This window comes from Pelodiscus sinensis, unplaced genomic scaffold (assembly GCF_049634645.1).
Source record: "Pelodiscus sinensis isolate JC-2024 unplaced genomic scaffold, ASM4963464v1 ctg52, whole genome shotgun sequence".
In the NCBI taxonomy this organism is placed as follows: Eukaryota; Metazoa; Chordata; order Testudines; family Trionychidae; genus Pelodiscus; species Pelodiscus sinensis.
This window is the reverse complement of record NW_027465958.1, coordinates 165,458-189,016: the sequence shown is the minus strand read 5'-3', so window position 1 is coordinate 189,016 and position 23,559 is coordinate 165,458. Positions and strand designations below refer to the sequence as shown.

The following is a 23,559-nucleotide window of genomic DNA, read 5'->3' as shown; positions in this document are numbered from 1 at the left end:
TTGCATCTCCACTGCCCTTTGCGTCCACACTGTCATGTTAACAAAGCGGCTTGCTTTGTCGACAGAACTAGATTTAGTCTAGACACTCTTTGTCGACAGAAGCTTTCTCGACAGTATGGCTGTGTCTAGACTACATGGCTCCGTCGATGGAGGCATGTAGATTAGACAGATCAGCAAAGGGAAATGAAGCCGCGATTTAAATAATCGCGGCTTCATTTAAATTTACATGGCTGCCGCGCTGAGCTGACAAACAACTGATCAGCTGTTTGTCGGCTCAGCGCGCTAGTCTGGACGCTCCCCTGCCGACATCAAAGCCCTTTGTCGGCAGCCCTGTTTTTCCTTGTGGGATGAGGACAGAAGCCTGTAGTCTAGACGTACCCTCAGTGTGGCAGGCAGGGCTGCCCCCAGCAGTGGCACGGAAGGGAGGGCAGCAGCCACAGACCTTATGTGCGTTGGCTGGGGGCAGGCGGCCTTGTGCACATGGTGCCTGCGCTCTCTAGCTGCCCAGCTGAGAAGTGAGAGGCACGGCCAGCAGCGGCACAGCAGGGAGGGTGGCGATATCAGACCAGCTTCCCTCCCTCCTGCACTGCTGCTGGCAGTGGGGTTGCCATCCAGGTTGGGCACCTGACCCCTTATAACTTCCTCAGCCTCCCCATTAGTAGGCAGAGCCTCTACCCGCAGCAGTGCAGAGGGAAGGGAGGCACCAGCACACCAGGCCGCCCTCCCTTCTGCACTGCTGGTGGTGCTGGCGCTGCCTACTCATGGGAAAAAGGTTGAAAAGGGGGTTCTCCAAAGGAGCAGCGCCGCATGGACTTTCGGGTTCCCAGTGGTCTCAGTTCCCCACTGACTCCAGGCTCCATGCAGGTGCTTCCACTCAGAAATGCACAAGAGCCTCCAGGATCCTGAGCCTTTCAAAGCGGAAGGACCCTCGTAAAGCCGAGTCAGTGGAACTTCCTGCTGGCACCGGGCTGCACACGGAGTTCCCGTTTTGAAGTGCACAGGAGGCCCTGCTGGGGCCCTTGTCCAGTTCAAAGTGCAGAAAGTGCCCATCGACTAGTCGAGTAGCCAATGGAAATTCCATCGACTCCTCAACTTGTCCATGAATCGTTATTTAACATCCTTACCCAGCAGCAGCGGCGCAGAAGGCAGGGAGGCAAAGCTGCAGCAGCCCACCTGCCTTCTGCACTGTTACCAGAGACAGCGCGGATTGTCCAGCTGCCCTGAGTGAGAGGTGGCGCCGGCGATGGCAGAGGACGAGGGGAGCACTGTCCAGGGCCACCCTCCCTTTTTGCTAGGGATGTCAGACAGGGAGTCACTGAACAATCATGTCACTACATCAAACTGTAGCAATTCCACGATTATTTGATAGTCCCTGGGGCCTGAGTCAGCAATGAGGGGCTGCACCGGCATCCCACACAGCAGACAGAGGCTGCACCGGCATCCCACACAGCAGCCTCTGTGCGACGAGAGCTTGTGCCAGCCCCGGACAGAGGTTGCTCTGCAGCAGCCTCCTCTGGAGTATGAGAGGCAGGAGCAGGCAGCTCCTCAGAACTGGTGCTCACGGAGAACTAGATTTTAAGTCAGCTCCCCTCGAGCAACTCCCCATCCCCCTCGCCTCTATGTGAGACAGCGAAGGAGGAAAGGGGGCTCCATGGAGCTGGCCTGTGTGGAGAGCCGGCTTAGAAGATAGTTCCCCGAACATCTCATCTCATGTCTGCCCTGCCCCCACGCTGATAGGGAGGCAGCAGTGGAGGGGGATGGGTGAGATGTGGTTCCATAGGAGCTGATACACATGGGGAGCTGTCTTAAAAGCTGCTTCCCGTGTGCATCAGCTCCCGCCTGCCCCCCTCACCTCTATGTTGCTTCATCTCTGTGAGAGGCTGCAGCACGTGGTGGGGGCCAGGCAGCTCCATGGGATCTGGTGCTCACGGGGAGGCAGCTTAATAGCTGGATCCCCACATACACCAGCTCCCACCTTCCCCCCCTCTTGCTGCTTCTGTTCCTGAGGCAGCTGGGGGAGGGGTGTGTGGAGGCGACAGGATTAACCAATAAGCCCAGACGTATCGGTTAATCGTGTAGCCAGCTACACACGTTGACACCCTTAGTTTGTGCTGCTGCTGGTATCGGCGCTGCCCTCTGAGGTAGCCCCTGGCCAGTGGCACCCACTCTCTGGTCACCTGGTTTGGGAGGCAGGGCTGACACCCGCCGCGGTGCTGAAGGAAGTGCTGCAATCCCGCCCCTCCTGCACTTCCTGCTGCACCGCTCTTGGGCAGCACTGACGGCTGAGCGGGTGACCAGAGAGTCGTGGCTGCTACTGGGGCGCCCAGCTCGGAGGACAGGGCCCCCGCCAGCAGTGGTGCAGAAGTAGGAGTGACACAACATGGAGCCACCCTGCTTCTGTGCTGCTGCTGGCAGGGACGCCGTCGTCTAAGCTGGGCCCCTGGCCAGCAGCCACTGCTCTCCAGCCACCCAGCTCAGAAGGCAGCCCCACACCCTGCAGCACTGCCCCCTTCCCTCTGCGCTGCAGCTGGTGGTGGCGCTGACTTTTGAGCTGGGTGACCTGCCAGGGGCCGCTGCTCTGCAGCCACCCAGATGGAAAGGCAGCCCCCCCGCCAGCAGCAGTGCAGAAGAAAGGGTGGCAACACCGGACCAGGCCTCCCTTCCTCCTGTGCTGCTGCTGTCAATGGGGCTGCCCCCAAACCGGATGGCCAGACAGTAGCCGCTGCTCTCCAGCCACTCAGCTGGGAAAGCCGGGAGAAATCCGACAGTTTTTAATATTTCCAGACATCTGCCCAGAGGAAGATTTGAGGCCCAAAGACGAGGTCATGGCTGGGAAAACCCAGGCGGCCAGTGACCCTGCTCGCGAGCCCCTTCCCCTGGCCCTGGGACCCCCTTGTGGGTGGGGAGCCCCAGCTGGAGAAAGGCTGCACTAGGGGATTCCCCAATGACCCTGAAGACCAACAGGGCCAGGAGTTTCTGGCAGACCCTTTCCCACAACTTCCAGGGAATACGTCGGAACTAGGGCCCCATCGCGTCCCCCTGCAACCTCGCCCATTTCACAGCCAGACCGTGTCCACACTGCTCCCTGGCACACTCCCGGGGGCTTCCCTGGGAAATTTCCCGGCTCTCTGACCGGCTGGGTCCTGGCCCAAACTAGGATTGTGTGCAGTGGGGGTGGGGGCATCCCAAGAGTGCCAATTTCACTTCCCAGTAGCCTGTGGGGCAGAGCTAGAGCCGTTCCACCCTCACTTCTCCCTGCCCCTCAGGCTGGCTCTGATCTGCCCCCTCCGTGAGTGCCCGTGTTGGGGCAGGACAACTCCTGTCCCATCCCAGCCAGGTCAGGGAGCAGCTGACGCCCCAGGCCCCTCGCCACGTGGGGAGCTCAGACTCCCCTCGCCACCCCCCCTCCTCCCCGCCCGTTGCACGTCTCCTGGCTGTGAAATGGGTGGGGCCCTAGTCAGGTTCCCAGGGACCTTTACCCCCCACAGAGCAGGGGTGGGGAACCTTTGTTGGGTCGGGGCCACTGACCCACAGAAAAATCTATGGGGGGCTGCACACAAGTGAGAAACAGCCCCCCTCCCCTCCCCAGCGTGGGCCCCCAGTGCAGGGGGGAGCCCCGACCTTCAGGGGCCGGATCCCCGCCAGCCGGGGCTGCATCCGGCCCCCGCGCCTGAGGTTCCCCACCCCCGCCGTAGGGATCTGCACTGGATGGGAGTCTCCCTGGGAAGGGCCTGGCCATGCCTCCGACGCCCAGGGCAGGGCTGCGAGGCACCGGGTTCGCGGTGGCTTCTGTGCCCGGCGTCCTGGCTGAAGGGCACCGGCAGCCCGAGCTCGGGTCTGGGGGAAGCGGCGCGACGGGGAGGCCCCTTCGTCTGTTCCAGCTTCAGCAGGTCCCCGAGGTTCAGCAGGTCCCTCTCTGTCCTGGCCGGCCGGTTTCCTCCTCCGCTGCCCTGGTCCCGTCTGTGACCTCGCCTGGTCCTGGCTGCTTGGTGGGTTGTTTAGTCTTCAGTCTGCGCCGTGACACTCCCCGTCCCTGGGCTGGAATCGTCTCCATCGGGTCGCTGGGTGCAGCCCACACCTGATTCCGAGGTGACGGCAGCTTCTCCCTCCACAAAGCCTGCAGGCTCCCAGCTTCCCTCTGGCAGAGCTTGGCTTAGGGCAGAGCGGCCTAGTGGGTAGAGTCTGTACTGGCCCCTTTTCTCAGGTCAGTTTGGCCCAATGGCCAGAATCAGAACTTTGCCCCTTTTCTAAAGGCAGTGTGGCCCAATGGCCAGAGTCAGTAATTGCCCCTTTTCTAAGGTCAGTGTGGCCCAATGGCCAGAGTCAGTAATTGCCCCTTTTCTAAGGGCAGTGTGGCCCAATGGCCAGAGTCAGTAATTGCCCCTTTTCTAAGGGCAGTGTGGCCCAATGGCCAGAGTCAGTAATTGCCCCTTTTCTAAGGGCAGGGTGGCCCAATGGCCAGTGTCAGTAATTGCCCCTTTTCTAAGGGCAGTTTGGCCCAATGGCCAGTGTCAGTAATTGCCCCTTTTCTCAGGGCAGTGTGGCCCAATGGCCAGTGTCAGTAATTGCCCCTTTTCTAAGGGCAGTGTGGCCCAATGGCCAGTGTCAGTAATTGCCCCTTTTCTAAGGGCAGTGTGGCCCAATGGCCAGTGTCAGTAATTGCCCCTTTTCTAAGGGCAATGTGACCCAATGGCTAGTGTCAGTAATTGCCCCTTTTCTAAGGGCAGTATGGCCCAATGGCCAGAGTCAGTAATTGCCCCTTTTCTAAGGGCAGTGTGGCCCAATGGCCAGAGTCAGTAATTGCCCCTTTTCTAAGGGCAGTATGGCCCAATGGCCAGAGTCAGTAATTGCCCCTTTTCTAAGGGCAGTATGGCCCAATGGCCAGAGTCAGTAATTGCCCCTTTTCTAAGGGCAGTGTGGCCCAATGGCCAGAGTCAGTACATTGCCCCTTTCCTAAGGGCAGTGTGGCCCAATGGCCAGTGTCGGTACCTTGCCCCTTTAGTCAGGGCTGTGCAGCCCAATGGCTACAGTCCATAAGCTGGTCCTGACTCACTGGGCTGTGCAGGTCCCTGTCCAGGGACAGGAGATGGGGGAGGGGAGGTTCTATCCCCTGCAGGGGGGAGGGGCAGCTCCTCCTTCTCCCCTGGTGCCCGGTCCAGGGCCGGGTCAGGTCCGTGGCTCCAGTCCCGGCGTGAGCAGGAAAAGCTCCGACTGATGCTCCGACTCCCTCTGGCAGCTCCTTCCCTGCAGGCAACACCGGCCCTGGAGCCAAGCTGGGGGTGGGGGAGCTGGTGCATCCCCGTGGCCGGGCTCCTCCTGTCCCAAGACAGCAAGGGCCTGTCATATGCGGGGCCCAGGACCCAGGGGGCAGTGGGGGCTTGGCCCTGGGCGGTGCCTCTCTAGGGTCCCCAGGGCCAGACCCCTCTGGCCTATCACTGCAGGAGCTGCTACCGCCTCCCCCCCCCCCCCCATGCCAGCTGTTCCCCCACAGCATCCGGCTGCCCCAGGGCTCCCATTCAGGGTCTCAGGTGTCCAGTGTTCGACCAGACAGTCCAGTTTTTGTGCCCTCTGCCCGGTGAGAAGAGTCAGAACTCACCGGGCATGAGCAATGTCGGGACTTTCTGGTTTTCCGGCTGGGCGCCCGACGGAAGCCTGGTGGGGGGGAGGGGCTGGGAGGGGGGCGCGATCGGCGCTGGGAGCCTCTGGTTGGAGTGACGCCTTGGGGGGAGGGGAAGCCCCGTCTGTGCTCCTGAGCGCTGGGCAAGCGCCTTGTGCAGCCGCAGCAGAACTCACTGGCGCTGCGCCAGGACCGTGTGCGGAACAGGCAGCGCCCTGGGATCTGCACATGCCCGGCTACGTCCCGCTCCCCGCCGGCCGATTCGCTCCCCCAACCCTCCCGGCAGGCTGTTCTCCCCACTTCTCCTCCTGATCTTTCCCGGCCAGTCCCGCTGCACCTGCCAGCCTTGCTTCCGGCGGCCAGTTCTCCCCCCCTCCCCCCGATGTTCTCCGGCCAGCCCCGCTGCACCTAACCCACCCAGCCCTGATTCCCGTCGACTGGTTCCCCCCCATCTCCCCTGGCCAGCCCCGCTGCACCTAACCCACCCAGCCCTGATTCCCATCGACTGGTTCCCCCCCATCTCCCCCGTCCAGTCCCGCTGCCTCCGACCTGTTCCCCCCCCCCCCCCGTCAGGCCTGCTTCCCACTGGCCGCCCCAACCCCCCTCCCTCCCCCGGCCAGCCCTGCCTCCCTCCCGGCCCGGCCCCCCACCCTCATCTGAGATCAAGTGTGTCCGATATTTTTTTACTCACCTGGTAACCCTACTCCCATTGCAGGTGGGAGCCTGGGCGGGTCATTTCCACAGGGCCCCCGGCCTGGCATCTGCCGGTGTCTGCTCTAGCAGCCCATTGCCCAGCGGGGTCCCTCACCTCTGGCCCAGCAGCAGTGGGCAGAGGGGTCAGCCCCCTCCCTGGCCGGCCGGCTGATGTCCTTGGCTGGGCCCCGGAGGGACCGTCCCAGCTGGGTCCCGAGCTCCCTACTGGGGGTGTGCTGAGCTGGGATGGAAGGGAGGAGACGGGGCCCATCAGAGTCCTGCTCCCAACCCCCCTGGGCCAGGCGCCTCCCTCCTCACGACCCATGCCCAGGCTGTGCCAACGAGCCCCCATCTCCATCCCCGGGGCTGGGCCCTGGTGCTCAGGGGAGCGAGTCGGATCCATGGGGCCTGGCTCTTGGGAAGGGCCTTGTCTCTCCAGACTAGGGCAATGTGGATGGATCCCATAGTGGGGGGGGGGGGGGAGTTGTGAGGGGGAGGGGATGGGATATGAGGTTCCCAGAACCAGCCAGGCCCTGAGATCAACTTCCACTCCCAGCCCTGACCCTGGAGGGGGAAGGGCCCAACACAGCCCTGACCAAGGGTCCCTGTCTCCCCTTTCCCACCCCCACCCCCCAGTGCTAAAGGAAAACAGCCTCCCCCTGCTCGCCCATGCTCACCTCCCCGCTGTCTGAGCGCCCGTGTGGGGCTCTGCCCGCAGGTCCCCCCGCAGGGCCGGCCCGAGGCCAGACCCCGCCGTGCGGAGCCTGCAAAGGAAGAGGAGCCGGGGTCACCGCTGGGAAACCTCCTCCCTCTCCATGGCCCCCTGCTCAGCCAATCAGTAGTGAGACTGGGAGAGGGGGCTGCCGAGAGGTCTCAGGGGACGTCCTAAGGGTTGGCCCAGGTCAACCACTGCTCATGGGCACCGCCAGCAAGTGTGTGAGCAGCCCTGGCCCTTAGAGAGACTCGGGAACTGCCCAGAGATAGGTACGGTAGAGAAACAGCTTGATCACTCCCCCTCCTGCCGACACACACACACCTCCCCCGCAAGCCCTGCTGGTCTGGGACTGATCCATCTGGTCTGTGAATCACAGAACAGTAGAATGGGAAGGGACATTGAGAAGCCATCAAGTCCAGTTCCCTGCCCTCACGGCAGGACCCAGCTCCGTCTAGATCATCCCTGACAGGTGTCTGTGCAACCTGCTCTGAAATATCCCCAGTGATGGAGATTCCGCAACCTCCCCAGGCAATTTGTTCCAGTGTTTCACAACACTGACAGGAAGTTTTCCCAACAGGCAGAAACATTTTCCAAATGTCCAACCTAAACCTCCCTTGCTGCAGTTTCAGCCCATTGCTCCTTGTCCCGTCCTCAGAGGCCAAGGAGAACAGTTTGTCTCCCTCCTCCTTGTGACACCCTTTTGGGTACGTGAAAACCGCTCTCATGTCCTCTCTCAGTCTTCTCCTTTCCAGACTAAACAAGCCCAGTTCTTTCACTCTCATGTTTTCTAAACTGTTCCACATTTTTGTTGCTCTTCTCCAGGCCTTCTCCAATTTCTCCAATTCATTCCTGAAACATGGTGCCCAGAATTGGAGACAAGACTCCAAGTGAGGCCTAATCAGTGCAGAGCAGAGCGGAAGAACGACTTCTCCTGTCTTGCTCACCACACTCCTGTTAGTGCCTCCCAGAATCATGGTGGCTTTTTTTTTGCAAGTGTCACACTTTTTCTCCTATTTAGCTTGTGGTCCACTCTGGCCCCTAGATCCCTTTCTGCAGGACTCCTTCCTAGAGAGTCACTTCCCGTTCTGTGTGTGTGACGTGGATTGTCCCTTCCGAAGTGGAGCACTTTGCATTTGTCTTTATTAAACTTCATCCTATTTACCTCAGACCATTTTTCCAGTTTGTCCAGATCACTTTGAATTCTGACCCTTCCTCCAAAGCACTTGCCACCCCGCCCAGTTTTATATCATCTGCAAACTTAATAATCGCCCTCTCCATGCCAATATCTAAATCACTGATGAAGATTGAACAGAATCGTCCCAGAACAGACTCCTGCAGAGCCCCACGTGTTAGGCCCTTCCAGCATGGCTGGGAACCATTAATAACGACTCACTGAGAACAGTTTTAAAGAGAACAAGAGGTCTCCCTTGTCAGTAACGACCCACTCGGCCAATCCGCAGCGAGACTGGGAGCTCGGAGGCAGCGGGGGGTGGGGAGAGGGCTCAACAAATGTCCAAAAATATGCTCCCAGTGCTCTGCCAGCTCAGCTCTGAGTGAGGCCTCCGACTGCCCCAATCTCCCAACACCCACCCACCCTAATTGCGTGTGGAGCAGGAAAAGGGGGGAAGATGCAGAGAAGGCGAGGCAGAGGGAGGGGAGGGGGCAAAGGGGAACCAAACTGAGCAGGCTCCAAACCTCTCTGAGGCTCCGACTGTCTCACCGGGTCCGACACTGCCGGCTGCAGGGAAGTAGAAAACGCCGATGAGGCTCCTCCTGCCCCCGCCCCTCGGTCCCAATTCTCCATCTGGTCCCCGCAGAGACCCTGGGAAGGGGCCGCGCTGCTGCCAAACCGCGGGAATCTGAGCTTGCCCCGGCCTTGCGCCTCTGTCCTGATTGGCTGTTGTCAGAGTCTCTCTGTGAGGTCATCCCTGTCCCCCAATAGGCTGAGGTTCTGCCACAGGCCTTTGTGATGTCACTGCCACAGCCACTCCTCCCCTGCAAGGCTGGTGTCCTGGCCCTGGCCGGCCCCTCTGCATGTTTGAGGGGTTCCCCTGGGCCCCACTGAATGGCAGCTGGGTCTGGGGCCGAGCGGGCTGGGCAGTAAAGCCCCTGGGGCTGCTCCTTCGGCCCCACCCAGCTTGTCGGTCCTCAGCAGAGTGTCAGGCCAGACAAGACTATTCATGGATCAATAAAAGTTGCCCCTCCCCTAACACCTGAGACATTAGACCACTGCAAAAAGGTGTGTGTGGGGGGGGGGGAGGAGGGATTGTTAACAGAACTGGTCTAAGCCCTGGCATGGACACTGTAAAGGACCCTTCTCTTCCTAGACTGTAATGTAGGCCCTGAGCTGGAATCAGCTCCTGCTAGAAACTCTTTCACACAGGTGGGACCGACTTCCTGGTAGTTTTTTCCTTCCCCCACATTAGCGACAGTTGATACATTGGCGAGAGAAGTGGGATTGACCTGTTCCCACAATACAAACCAACAGCACAGAGGGAGCGGGTGTTTAAGCGGATAAAGTTAGTTTCTGCAGATCTGTTTTTGTACTAGGATAGTTTCTTAAACTATGTTCCATGGCAGGCGAAATTTTCTTTCTCAATCACTTTCCCCCAACTTTTTTTTTTTTTTTTTTTTTTTTGCTCAAAACATAATCCTAGGTGTTGCTGATTAAAAAAAAATTATTGTTTGGTGTTTCTCGGTCTTAAAAAGTTTAAGAAACACTGATCTAGACCTACGGCAGCAAACGTGTTCTTACAAAAAAGCACGTCCACATGGCCAAAGCGCATTGAAACAGCCAGCTGCTTTTTTGAGAGAGAGCTTCCACACTGATTGGACACTCTCTCGCATTTCAGTTGGGATTACTGTGGATGGGGTGGCCACCAAGGCACCTGTGCTTTTTCCTGAAGGCCTCTTCTTTCGAAAAAACTCCCTCTTCCTTGTCCACACACGTCTTTTTCTGAAAAAGGCGTTTCCCCTGTAGAATGAGGTTTACTGCTGTCAGAGAAACCCCTCCGGTCTTTCGCCTTCCTGTCCCAAGAATGCAATTGCAATATGGATGTAAGTGTTGTTTTTCCAGAAAAACCCTGCCATGTAGACGCACCCTGGGGCTGCTGGAATTGGAGGTCTGAGGGGGAGAGGGGCGGATGGGTCAGGTTGTTACTTTCCCTTCTGTCTCTGAAGTTTCACAAAGTTTAAACCTAAAAATGTTCCTTCCAGTGCTGAGCTGGGTGTGTTGAAAGGGGGGGGCTGGTTCCTTGGACTGCAAAGTCCCACAGCTGGCCTGCCCATGAAAACACCCTGCCACTCATGGGTTCTTGCTGATTGAGGGGCTGCTGCCATTTCCAGGCCTCATCACCAGCTGCCTATGACCTTAACCCAGGGAGCCTGTGGAGCCCAACTGGTCCCAGGCAGGTGGTTAGAAATGCATCAAGACACAGCCAAGCCGAGGCTCTTCTGCACACCCTGGCTACATCTAGACTGGCATGATTTTGCGGAAATACTTTTAACGGAAAAGTTTTTCCATTAAAAGTATTTCCGTAAAAGCACGTCTAGATTGGCATGGATGCTTTTGCACAAAAGCATCCATGGCCAGTCTAGACACGATTTTGTGCAAGAAAGCCCCGATCACCGTTTTAGCCATCAGGGCTTTTTTGCGCAAAACAGTTCTTCACTGTCTACACTGGCCCTCTTGCGCAAGTACTCTTGCACAAGAGGGCTTATGCCTGAGCGGGAGCGTGAAAGTATTTGCGCAAGAAGTACTGATTTTGTACATTACAAAGTCAGTGTTCTTGCGCAAATTCAATCAGCCAGTGTAGACAGCTGGCAAGTTTTTTCGCAAAAGCGGCTGCTTTTGTGCAAAATCTTGCCAGTCTAGATGCAGCCCCTGTGTTACTGAAGGAACTCAAGGGGGTTTGTTCCCATCTGTTGTCTCCGTGCAAATCCTCGTGTGGCTGTAAGCCACAAGGGTTGGCTTACTGTGGCTACAGGCTTCTCCTGCTCCCTCTCCCTGCAGCTCTGGGCAGGAGCCGGGTACAGGCCAGGCAAAGGGTGCTTCAGCAGATCTGGTTGTGGGCTGGGGAGGGGGGTACCTCAGTGACAGGAGAGGGGGCAGCATGGCAGGTCTGGCAAGATTGTCCGTGGCTGGGTTCAAAGTGGATGGGGTGCCCCAGCCCAGGCAGGTCTAGTCCTGGGCTAGGTTCAGGTCAGGGAGAGGTGCCCTGGCTGCAATTGGTCTGAGCCACAGTAGGACGGAGACCAGGGGTGGAGGCCTGTGGCACCTCCAGCCACTCCCCTCCTCAGGTCTAGGCACTCCAGCTGGGTTTGGGCTGGGGTACCCCACCTGCAGCAGAGTTGTAGCTGGGGGAGGGGCACCCCAGTCATGGCTGTGTTTGAGCCGCAGCAAAATTGGGGTGAGGGTGGGGGCCTTCTGGCCACAAGAGACTGGGGCTGGGTTTGGACCCCTCCTGTGGCCATGGCAGGTTGGAGCCCAGCATGGAACACCCCAGCCACAGCGGGGCCTGAGTGGGTTCCCATAGCACCTGTGAGGTGCTCAGTAGCCTGCTCTGTCCAAACTGTGGACTCTTAGGGTGTGTCTAGACTACATGCCTCCATCGATGGAGGCATGTAGATTTGTTGTTTTGGCAAAGGCAAATGAAGCCGTGATTTAAATGATCGCGGCTTCATTTACATTTACATGGCTGCCGCGCTGAGCCGACAAACAGCTGATCAGCTGTTTGTCGGCTCAGCGCGCTAGTCTGGACGTTCCCCTGCTGACATCAAAGCCCTTTGTTGGCAGCTCCGGTAAACCTCATTCCACGAGGAATAATGGGGCTGCCAACAAAGGGCTTTGATGTCGGCAGGGGAATGTCCAGACTAGCGCGCGAGCCGACAAACAGCTGATCAGCTGTTTGTCGGCTCAGCGCGGCAGCCATGTAAATGTAAATGAAGCCGCGATCATTTAAATCGCGGCTTCATTTGCCTTTGCCTATGTGTCTAATCTACATGCCTCTGACGACAAAGGCATGTAGTCTAGACACAGCCTAAGGGTGTGTCTAGACTACAGGGTTTTGTCGACAAAAGTCCACTTTTGACGACAAAACTAAACCTGCGTCTACACTACCGCTGAGTTCTGTCGACATAACGTCGACAGAACTCAGCAGTTTTGTCGACGCTGGTAAACCTCATTTTACGAGGCATAACACCTTCTGTCGACAGAGTTCTGTCGACAGAAGGTGTTATTGCATGTAAACTGTCCTTTACGTCTACACTACCATGTCGACAAAGCAGCTTGCTTTGTCGACAGAACTGAATGTAGTCTAGACCCACCAGGCCCCTTTTTGATGCCTTCAACCACACGCAGCCCCACCTCTTTGCCCCAGACCCCACCACTTTGCAAAGGTGAAGCCGACCCATTTCCATGTACCATCATAAGGCAACAGTGAAGTGAGGTCTTGTGGGGCTTGAGTAGTGTGTGTGTGTGGGGGGGGGGGGTTGGCTGGTCTCCCCCCTTTCCCCAATCTAGCCACTGGAGGGGGAGGAGAGAAGGGGGACAGGAGGGCAGTGGGGGGGGGAGGGAGGAAGTATGTCAGGGTAATGGGGGGCAGGGGAACATGAGGGTAGTTGGGGGAAGGTGAGACGGGGAGGGGAGCAGGGAGGAGAAATGGGAACAAGAGGATGGTGGGGGTTGAGGGATGCCAAGGGAAGGAGACGGGGGGAGGTTGGGGGAGGAGAATAGGAGGAGAGTGGGAAGAGGGGAGGCAGGGAAACAAGAGGGGGCAGTGGGGGCAGGGCAGGCAGTGCGTGGGAGGGGCAGCAGGGCGGAGGGAGGGAACAGAAGGACAGTGAAGATTGCAAGATGACAGGGAACAGGGACAGCAGGGAGGTTGGGGGCAGGGGAACAGGAGGGGACAGTGGGGGTGTAGTGAGCAAAACACTAACTTCTCTGAATTTGCTACTTTGGGTGCACTGAGCATGCGCACCCGAACTGAGCAAACTCAGTGTCCCTCGCTGTAGCCGCTGCCCTCTCTCTGCCCTCACTGCCTCCTCAGATTTGCTTCCTCCTCTTCGGAGGTGTTTAAAATGATGAAGGGGGGCAAATTGCAGGGGGGGTAGTGTCTGGTTCTGAGCATGGAGCAGAAATTTACCGGCTGGAGGCATCAATCTTCTTTTTTTAGCTGCAGAAGAGGGGCGAAATTTGAAAAATCAGGGGGGTGGGGGGTGGTAGCCTTGGTTAAGCCGGGGCTGGGGGACACTGCCAGACCCTGTGCACGGAGAAAACCCCCGTTTAGGGAGGGGGAGAGGTGGGAACAGTCACCCAGCAGGACAAGCCACCTGATGTCCTTGAAAATATCAGTTTTCCAGGGGCAAAGTCTTTTTTTTCTTTATTTTCCCTGGACGCTGCCTGTCAGCCCCCGAGCAGGGGGCGGGCTCCTGGGCTTGAGTTCTCAAAGGCACAGGCCTCCCAATTCCTAGACGGTCAATGCTTAGACACCACCGTTCCTCTGTATATGTACAAGTGTGAAATATTCTACATACAGTTCCTGTCTCAAACTCTGCCTCTCACTTTTTTAGTATTTAATAGTTTTCTCTTTGTTTCTCTATCAGAAGTCACTGCATCTCCTTTCTCTTGTGTACTGTGCTGATATGCTAAAGTCCCTCCCATCCACACCCTCACCTGTACTGCAATCCCCTGACCCATGGCAGATCCCACACCTGTCCCCCAAACCTCCCCTAGCAAGCACCCCTCATGCACCCAAACTCCGTCCCAGATCCTCATCACCAAACATGGGCAAGTATCGGAGGGGTAGCCGTGTTAGTCTGAATATGAAGAATCGTTGAGTCCTGTGGCACTATCTTCAGTTCGTCTATAAGGTGCCACAGGACTCCTCGCCAACATGGCCAAGTGAAATTTTAGTGATTCCTCCCGTAGTCAATGGGGACATGGGTCAGAGAACTCAGAGCAGGGGGCTCCAACGTTTTGAAAGTGCAATCCAATATGTACCTTATATATAAATACCCTTTTCCCGCTTCCTTCTTACCCCTTCTCCAAGTCCCAGATCCTGCACCCTCTATCCTCCCTCTCTTGCCCATCCTCAGTCTCTTTCATCAGCCTGGGACAGACGGTTGGGTGCACATGCTCTGGTCTTTGCTTAAGGGATCTGGAGTGTGAGAAGGGCTCTGATCAGCTCTTGGAGCATGCATTTACTGTGGTGTTCTAGGTGCAAGCTTTGGCAGGGTATTTGGATGCATGGGTGCTCAGAGCAATGATAAGGGCTTGGATACAGGACTGGGTTCATGCCAGGGGTAGGAGTTAGTGATGTATGCTCCATTTTGTCACTGCTGGTGACTCCTAGATGGTGGTGGAGTGTGCCTAAGGCAGGCTCACCCATGGCCTTGCCCTGTAACACTACCTATAGCTGCAAGAAAACTCCATCCCTGGTCCTGTGTTGAAAGGATACAGAATGGTATATGTTGAACCCTGACATCAGCACCCCTCTTTTTCCTCCCCTGCCGTGCACACAAAGCAGCAGACTCCCAGGCGTGGTATCAGCTGCAAGGCAAAGTGCAGGACATCCACAGCAGTGGGGGGAGGGGCATTTAAGTGCTGGCACTTGATATCCTCTTGCCCACACCAGTCAGGATCACCTGACAGAGGATACAAGATCTACCAGTATATCCCTATCTATTGGTTGGTGACCACTGCCTCATAGCGACTGTCTGTCCAGGGTCAATGTGTCATATCATAAGAACATAAGAACGGCCGTACTGGGTCAGACCAAAGGTCCATCTAGCCCAGTATCCTGTCTACCGACTGGCCAGCACCAGGTGCCCCAGAGAGGGTGGACCGAAGACAATGATCAAGCGATTTGTCTCCTGCCATCCCTCTCCAGCCTCTGACAAACAGAGGCCAAGGACACCATTTTATCCCCTGGCTAATAGCCTTTTATGGACCTAACCTCCATGAATTTATCCAGCTTCTCTTTAAACTCTATTATAGTCCTAGTCTTCACAGCCTCCTCTGGCAAGGAGTTCCACAGGTTGACAACACGCTGTGTGAAGAAGAACTTCCTTTTATTAGTTTTAAACCTGCTACCCATTAATTTCATTTGGTGTCCTCTAGTTGTTCTATTATGGGAACTAATAAATAACTTTTCTTTATCAGCCCTCTCCACACCACTCATGATTTTATAGACCTCTATCATATCCCCCCTCAGTCTCCTCTTTTTCTAAACTGAAAAGTCCCAGTCTCTTTAGCCTCCCCTCATATGGGACTCGTTCCAAACCCCTAATCATTTTAGTTGCCCTTTTCTGAACCCTTTCCAAGGCCAAAATATCTTTTTTTAGGTGAGGAGACCACATCTGTACACAGTATTCAAGATGTGGGCGTACCATAGTTTTATACAGGGGCAGTAAGATATTCTGGGTCTTATTTTCTATCCCTTTCCTAATAATTTCTAGCATCCTATTTGCCTTTTTGACCGCCGCTGCACTATCTGTGGAAGTTGTAAGAGAACTGTCCACGATAACTCCAAGATCTCTTTCCTGATTTGTCGTAGCCAAATTAGCCCCCGTCATACTGTACGTATAGTTGGGATTATTTTTCCCGATGTGCATTACTTTACACTTATCCACATTAAATTTCATTTGCCATTTTGTTGCCCAATCACTCAGTTTGGTGAGATCTTCTTGGAGTCCCTCACAGTCTGCTTCTGACTTGACTATCCTAAACAGTTTGGTATCATCTGCAAACTTTACTACCTCACTGCTTACCCCTTTCTCCAGATCATTTATGAATAAATTGAAAAGGATTGGTCCCAGGACTGACCCTTGGGATACACCACTAGTTACCCCTCTCCAATCTGAAAATTTACCATTTATTCCTACCTGTCTTTGTTTCCTGTCTTTTAACCAGTTCTCAATCCAAGAAAGGACCTTCCCTCTTATCCCATGGCCATGTAATTTACACAAGTATACTATAATCCAAGTATACTATATCTACTGGATCCCCTTGTCCGCGTGTTTGTTAACCCCTTCAAAGAACTCTAATAGATTAGTAAGACAGGATTTCCCTTTACAGAAACCATGTTGACTTTTGTCCAACAAATTATGTTCTTCTACATGCTTCACAATTTTATTCTTTACTATTGTTTCGACTAGTTAGCCTGGTACTGAAGTTAGACTTACCGGTCTGTAATTGCCAGGATTGCCTCTAGAGCCCTTTTTAAATATTGGTGTCACGTTGGCTACCTTCCAGTCATTAGGTACGGAAGCCGATTTAAAGGATAGGTTACAAACCACAGATCATAGCTCAGCAATTTCCAATTTAAGTTCTTTTAGAACCCTTGGATGAATGCCATCCGGTCCCGGAGATTTGTTAACATTAAGTTTTTCTATTTGTTCCAAAACCTCCTCTAATAACACTTCAATCCGGGACAGTTCCTCAGATTCATCACCCACAAAGGACGGTGCAGATTCAGGAATCTCCCCAATGTCCTCAGCCGTGAAGACTGAAGCAAAGAAATCATTTAGTTTCTCCGCAATGGCTTTATCATCCTTGATTGCTCCTTTTATAGCTTGATCATTTAGGGGACCCACAGGATTTTTAGCAGGCTTCCTGCTTCTAATGTACTTAAAAAACATTTTGTTATTTCTTTTTGAGTTTTTGGCTAGCTGTTCCTCAAAATCTTTTTTTGCTTTTCTTATTACATGTTTACACTTGATTTGACAGTGTTTCTGTTCCTTTCTATTTATCTCACTGGGATTGGACTGCCACTTCTTAAAAGATACATTTTTGTCCCTCACTGCTTCTTTTACATGGTGGTTAAGCCACGGTGACTCTTTTTTAGGTCTCTTACTATGTTTTTTAATTTGGGGTAGACATTTAAGTTGAGCCTCTATTATGGTGTCTTTAAAAAGTTTCCATGCAGCTTTCAGGGATTTGGCTCTAGTCACTGTGCCTTTTAATTTCTGTTTAACTATCCTCCTCATTTTTGCATAATTCCCCTTTAATTCCGCTTATTCGAACTAGATAAACCTCATTCTACAAGGACTAACGCCTAGTTCGAATTAATTAGTTCGAATTAATGGTTGTGTAGAATTGATAGAATTGCTAAGCTCACCCCAGTACTATATCTGTAACAGGGACCAATTTTGTGCAGAACCTCACATCCATTACAGTGATATACAATTTTCTCTATAATCTAGTTACAATATATTATTTTTGACAATTAACATTTTTGTTAACTGATTCTTTAAATGCAGTATTGAGTATCAAGTCATACTCATATGTATGGGTATGTCTAGACTACAGGGTTTTGTCAACAGAATTTTTTTCGACAGATACTGTCGACAAAGCTTCTGTCGACAAAGAGCGTCTAGACTACATCCAGTTCTGTCAACAAAGCAAGCCGCTTTGTCGACATAACAGTGTGGACGCAAAGGACAGTGTAGATGTAATAATGCCTTCTATCGACAGAACTCTGTCGAAAAAAGACATTATTCCTCATAAAATGGGGTTTACATATGTCGACATAACTCAAAGGCAGTGTGGACGCAGGTATAGTTTTGTTGACAAAAGTCCACTTTTGTCGACAAAACCCTGTAGTCTAGACACACCCCAAGTGTTCTACTTATTTCTTTTAATTCACATCCATAATACTTTTTCTACAGTATCTGTTCCACATATATTTTCAACACGCAAAAACTTTCCTGTACTACACACATCATTATGGAAGGTACGTTTACTTGTCCAATATTCATACAGAACTGTTTTATTGTTCATTCATCTGCTTTATGAACTATGAGTTTTAGGGGTTAGGAGGCAGCATTTTATAGGGTAGCTTCTGGAGCAAATGGGAGGAGACATGGAAAAATAGGGCAGAAAGTTGAAGATTATAATGCATGCATTGATAACAGTGAGCATATTTTATTACTAATGTATTTGCAAATACTGTTCTTATTATTACTCGGAATTTATTAGCTTTAAGTACATTTTTTTTCTTGTGGTGGCCAGTCCCTTTTCTGTCTGTCAAGTCATGTTTTCTCTTATTTCTCAAGCAATGACTATAACCAAGGTTCTAGGTAATAGCACTCTCAAAAAACATTAGATCATCATTGATGGGATACATCCTTTTTTGGTCACACATCAATTCTGGAGAATTGTGCATGGTCCTTAACTTAATGTATGTCTGTATTGTCAGTGGCTTGACAATCAGGCCATGTTAATATTGTTTGACCTTGCTTATACGTATGCAATATTCATCTCATATTTTCTAATTGAACTGACTGTTATATGGATTGATTTTCCTATTTTCAAATTCACTAACTATTTCCTGTTTTGAACAATTCTCAGGGAAATGTTTTGAGGGAAATGTTTTGAGGACCAAAAACCCCAGTTCCTCTGAATTTGTGACCCACGGACCAGGAGCAAAAGGCCCCCCCCCCCCCCCCCCCCCCCCCCCCGCCCAAGGCAAAACACCAGCATCCCCTGAGTCCGTTAGCAAGGAGGTAGCAAATTGAGAGATTTTTCTACCAAAAAACACAGTTCCTCTGAATTTGCAACCAGCCAGCAAAGGTAGCAATTCCTGAGCAGTTATACCGAATGTCATGTTTGTTTGACAGAAACTGTGACCGTCACAAAAACGGAGCGGTTTCACTTTTTGCCTATACACCGGCTCCCCTGGAGCAGGGTCGGGAGCTGGGAGGCTGGTGCGCGCTGCGAGCCCCTGAAAAGCGCAACCGGCTCCTAAGCGCGGGACCCGCCCGCACCCCGGGCGCTCTGCGGGCTCTGCGGTCCGAGCTTTACGCTGCACAACCCGCAGCCCGGGACCCGGCCACTGAGCTCACAGCCCCGCCCCGCCCCGCAGCGCAAGACGCACCGGGGCTCCGGCCAGGCGGGGCCGAGGGGCGACAAGGCTCGGAGCCCCCCCCGCACGGCGGAGCAGCAAGGCCGAGTCCCCTCGTTGCGGGGCGAGGGGGATGTGGGCGGGGCAGGCGAGGGGCCGGTAGCAGCTGGAGCGGGGGCTTCCCGCCAGGCAGCGCTGCCCGGCTCTCTGGTCCCAGCTCTCAGCGCAGCTCTTGGCTTGGACTTTCTCTCCGCTCCGTTCTGTGCAGGGATGGAGCGATGCGCAGGAAGCCGGGGAGCTGGGGGGTGGGGGCTCGGTGCGTCTCCCCCCGGCCGCCCGCAGGCTCTGGCTGCAGCAGGCGCTGGGAGCGGAGCAGCGGGAAGGGGGCTCACTAGCCCGCGCGGCTGGGTATTACTGGGTGCTCCGCCCGCGAGAACGCGGCGCTGGGAGCGGCCAGGGGAAGGGAGCCAGCGCCAGGGGGGCAGAGAGACTCGCCAGCAGCCGCCCTGCTCCTGCCCTCGGCGCTTCGGCGCGGTAGCCACGAAACAGCAGCAGCAGGGCAGGGGCGGGCGCGGCCCGGACTCGTGCGAGGACCAGAGGGCGCAGCGGGGAGGGGGCGCAAGGTCCGAGCCCAGCGCGGGCCGGGGGCGGGAGGGCGAATCAGCGACTCAGCGGCAGCGGAGAAGCCAAAGCCGGGCCCTGCCGTGAAGCCCCGTGTCCGCCCCTTCGCCCCCGTTTGCACCTGTAGCCCGGCCCGGGGAAGGGGGCGGCAGCAACGCCCCGTGGCGCGGGCAGAGGCTGCAGCGGGGCTGCCGAGCGCGCTCGGGGCGTCTCGTGGGGCGTGTCCCGGCCCCCGCTCTCCCCAGCCGGGGCTGCACCGGCCTCCTGCAGCCGCTTCGCTCCCCGGGCCACTGTCACCCCCCCGCGTGCAGCGCCCGGGACACGCGCTCGGCAGCAACTCGCCCTGAGCCGCGCGAGGAGACCCCCGGGCCCTCCCCAGTCCCCCGCCCGGCTTCGGCCGCGGCTCCCTCACCGCGCAGGCGCGAGACACGCGCCACCCGCCGAAAAGGGCGGGGCGAGGTAATTGGAAGCACGTGTTTCCCTCCCCCCCGCACTTCGCGGCAAGATGGTATCGCCCAGCGCTGAGCGTATAAAAGGCCCGCTCCGGGGCGTGTCCTTTCACTCGTGGCCGCGCGGGCGGCCTGGCGAGGTGCGGGAGGGGGACGAGGCGTCTCGCTGGCCCGGGAGCAGGTTTGTCCCTCGGTCTCGCCCTGTCCGTGCGGCCTGGGCTCTGGCAGCGGCGGGGCCTTTCCAGAAACGGCTTCGTGCCTCCTGCTCGCGGGCGGGCTCAGCGCGTCTCTGCCGCCGGCCGGGTCTGGCCGCGAGCCCGGAGCTCCGGCCCCGGGAACCGAGGCGCTCGGGGCGGGAGCGCTGCCGGAGCGGGCTGGGCTCCGGGGAGGACTTTGAGCTGGGTCGTCTTGCGAAGCCAGGAGCTTCCAATCAAAGGCTGCCAGAGAGGAGCTTGAGGGCCTCGCCCAGAGGAGAGCTTGCCTGGGAAATCTCCACCGGCTGGTGAGTGGGGCTTTTAAGGGGCCCTGCTACCGGCTGGCTGGCCTAAGGATCCACTTGCTTCGCTGCTGCCGGTGGTTGGGAATGTTTGCCGAGGGTAACCTGGGAGTGCTTTCTTGCAGGTGTTCTCCAGGGCTCACTGGACTGGAGGCGAGGGTTTAGCCGGGCCTCCTTGGAGCTGGCAGCCCGAGGCAACCGAGTATGCAGCCAACCGTGGAACTTGGCTCGGGGCAGCGCCAATTGGAGCTCGGTAAGTGTGGCTTTTGGGGGGGTCTCTTCTGTGAGCTAGTTGGGCGAAGTGTCCAAATGTCTGTCCACATCTCTCACTGGTGCTGGTTGCTGGGAGCCTTTGCTAGGGTGCCTTGGGAGTGCTTCTTTGCAGGCGGTCCAACAGGAGTCATTGGATTGGAAGCAAAGTTCTGAGAAGAGCTTGGGTAAGTGCCTTTTTCAGTGGCCATGCTCCCAGGTGGTTGGGCTAATATCTAACTATCTGTCCACCTTGTTCACTGCTATTGATTGCAGGGAGTGTTGGAAGAAGGAAAAGTGAGGGTGTTCTGTTGCAGTTGAAGCTGCAGAGGTCATTGGACTGGAGTTGAGGCTTTGAGCCGGGTGTCATTCTTGCGTCTGGCACCCTTACCCGAAAGGACAACAGAGCAAATAGCCAGCTTGCCTGCGAAAGGTCCAAGATGAGCTTGGTAAGTGTGGGTTTTCGGGGGCCACTACTGTGAGCTGGTTGGGCTCAGAAGGTGTTGGAGTGTCTGGTCACATCCTCCACTGGTGCTGGTTGCCGGGAACCTTTGATAGGGTGCCTTGGGAGTGTTTTCTTGCAGGTGGTCCTACAGGGCTCGTTGGATTGGAGCTGGCAGCCAGAGGGAAGGGTGTAAGAAGCCAAGAGAGGCATCCATCCGCCTGGGAAAGGTTCAGTAGGAGCTCAGTAAGTGGCTTTTGGGCAGCTGTGCTGTGGGCTGGTTGAGCTAAGTATCCAAGTTTCGGTCTATATGCTTCACTGGTGCTGGTGGTCGGGAGTGTTTCGTTGCAGGTTGTTGTCTAGGGGGATAGATAGGAGGCAGGCTTTGAGCCGGGCGTACTCCTTGCATCTGGCACCCTTACACGAAAGGCAGCTAAAGGACATTGGAGTGAAGAACCAACAGGGGAGTTTGCTGGAAATGTCTGAGAGGATCTGGGGTAAGCGTGCCTTTGGGGGGCCTGTACTGTGAGCTGGTTGGGCTAAGTACTGCATCTCCTTGTCTGTACATGTTTCTTACTGCTCTGTTCTAGGTTGTCACACTGGGTCCTTGGGCTGAACTTTGGTTTCAGCTGGGCATCCTTTTGGAAGCTAGCAGCTGCAGGCCACAGGGGGAGCTGGTCTGGGAAAGGCCCGAGAGGAGCTTGGTACGTATTAGTTGGGCTGTGAGATGGTTGGGCTACCTATCCAGGTGTGTTGGCACATGCTTCACTGGTGCTGGTTGCACTTGAATAGGGTGATCTGGGAGTGCTTTGTTGCAGGTCATCCTGCAGGGATTCCGGCAGTCCCACAGGGGTTCATTGGATTCGTGGCAAGGCTTATAGCCCGGCCACCCTTAGACGAAAGGCAGCTTAAGGACAACTGCCTGAATAGTCAACAGCAGCCTTTGGTGTCGGCAAGGTCCAATAGGAGCTCGGTAAGTGTGGCTTTTGGGGGCGTACATATAAAATGTTTGTGCGCATCCATGACTGGCGCTGGTGGCTGGGAGCGTTTGGAGAGGGTGAATTGGACGTGCTTTGTTGCAGGTGCTCCTACAAGGGCTCGTTGGATTGGCCGCAAGACTTTGAGCGGTACGAGTCGAGCCGGGTTTCGTTCTTCAGTCTGGCACCTTACACCAACGGCTGCCAGAGAGCGGTTTCCTAACAAATGTCCAAGAGGAGCTTGGTAAGTGTTGGGGGTAGGGAGGAGTGGAAAGGGCTGGGCTACATACCTAAGGGTCTGTTCACATGCTTTGCTCTGCTGGGACTGTTTGAATAGGGTAAATTGTGAGTGCTCTGTTGCAGGTGGTCTTACAGGGGTTCCTTGCGTTGGCGGCAAGCCTTGGAGATGAGCCTCAGTTCAGGAGCTGGGAGCCACGGGCAACAGCAAGCAGACGGAGGCAAGGTTGCCTGGGAAATGTCCGCTAGCTCGGTAAGTGTGGTTTTGTGGGATGATGTTGTGAGCTGGTTGGGCTGAGTGTTGGAGTGTCGGTACACGTGCTTCACTGGTGCTGGTTTGTGGGAGTCTTTGGAAGGGTGAGTTGCAAGTGCTTTGTTCCAGGTCATCTTGCCTGGGTCATTGGATTGGTGGCAGGCTTTTGAGCCGGGTGTCCTTTTTGGAGCTGGCACAGAAAAGGTCCAGTAGGATGTCAGGTAAGTGTGGCTTTTGCAGGGAGGGGAGCTGTGCTGTGAGTTGGGCTAAATAGCCGAGTGTCCCCATCTGTCACTGGTTCTGGTTGCTGAGTGTTTGACTAGGGTGTAGCGAGTGCTTTTTTCACAGGTCGTCCAACAGGGGACTTTGGATTTGGAGGCAAGGATTTGAACCAGACGTTCTTCCACGAAGGGCAGCGAAAGGACCTTGGCGTGAATAGCCAACAGAGGAGCTTGGTAAGTGTGGCTTTCGGGCGGCCTCTATTGTGAGCTGGTTGAGCTAAGAAGGTATTCGAGTGTCGGTTCACATCCTTCACTGGTGCTGGTTGCTGGTAGTCTTTGAATAGGGTGTATTGGGAGTGCTTTTTTGCAGGATGTCCAACAGGAGTCATTAAATTAGCGGCGAGTCTTGGAGCCGGGCATCCTTCTCGTGTCTCTTGGCCAGAGGTAAGTAGCCAACAGGTGAGGTTGCCTAGAAAAGGACCAAGAGGAGGTGGATATGTAGTCCAACACGCTTACACCAAGTGCCCGTTGTCCCCCTTGTTCACTGGTATTGGTTGCACGGGTAGTTGGAAGAGGGTAAATGTGGAGTGCTTTGTTGCAGGTGAGGTCATTGGATCGGAGGCAAGCATTGAGCTGAGCCTTCTTGGAGCTGGCAGCCAGATGGAACGGAATAAGAAGCCAACAGGCATCTGCCTGGAAAGGTCCAATAGGAGCTCGGTAAGCGTGGCTTTTGGGGGTGTGCACGT

General features: G+C 55.3%; 1 long non-coding RNA gene across 1 annotated transcript; it reads right to left on the bottom strand.

Moving 5' to 3' along the window:
• Positions 1 to 5,174: 5,174 nt before the first annotated feature.
• Positions 5,175 to 7,684, bottom strand: LOC142825357 (uncharacterized). Its single transcript, XR_012899757.1, has 3 exons — positions 6,988 to 7,684; positions 6,309 to 6,551; positions 5,175 to 5,316 (listed from the first exon to the last, which is right to left on the bottom strand). It is a non-coding gene; the product is annotated as an uncharacterized LOC142825357 (long non-coding RNA).
• Positions 7,685 to 23,559: the final 15,875 nt, after the last annotated feature.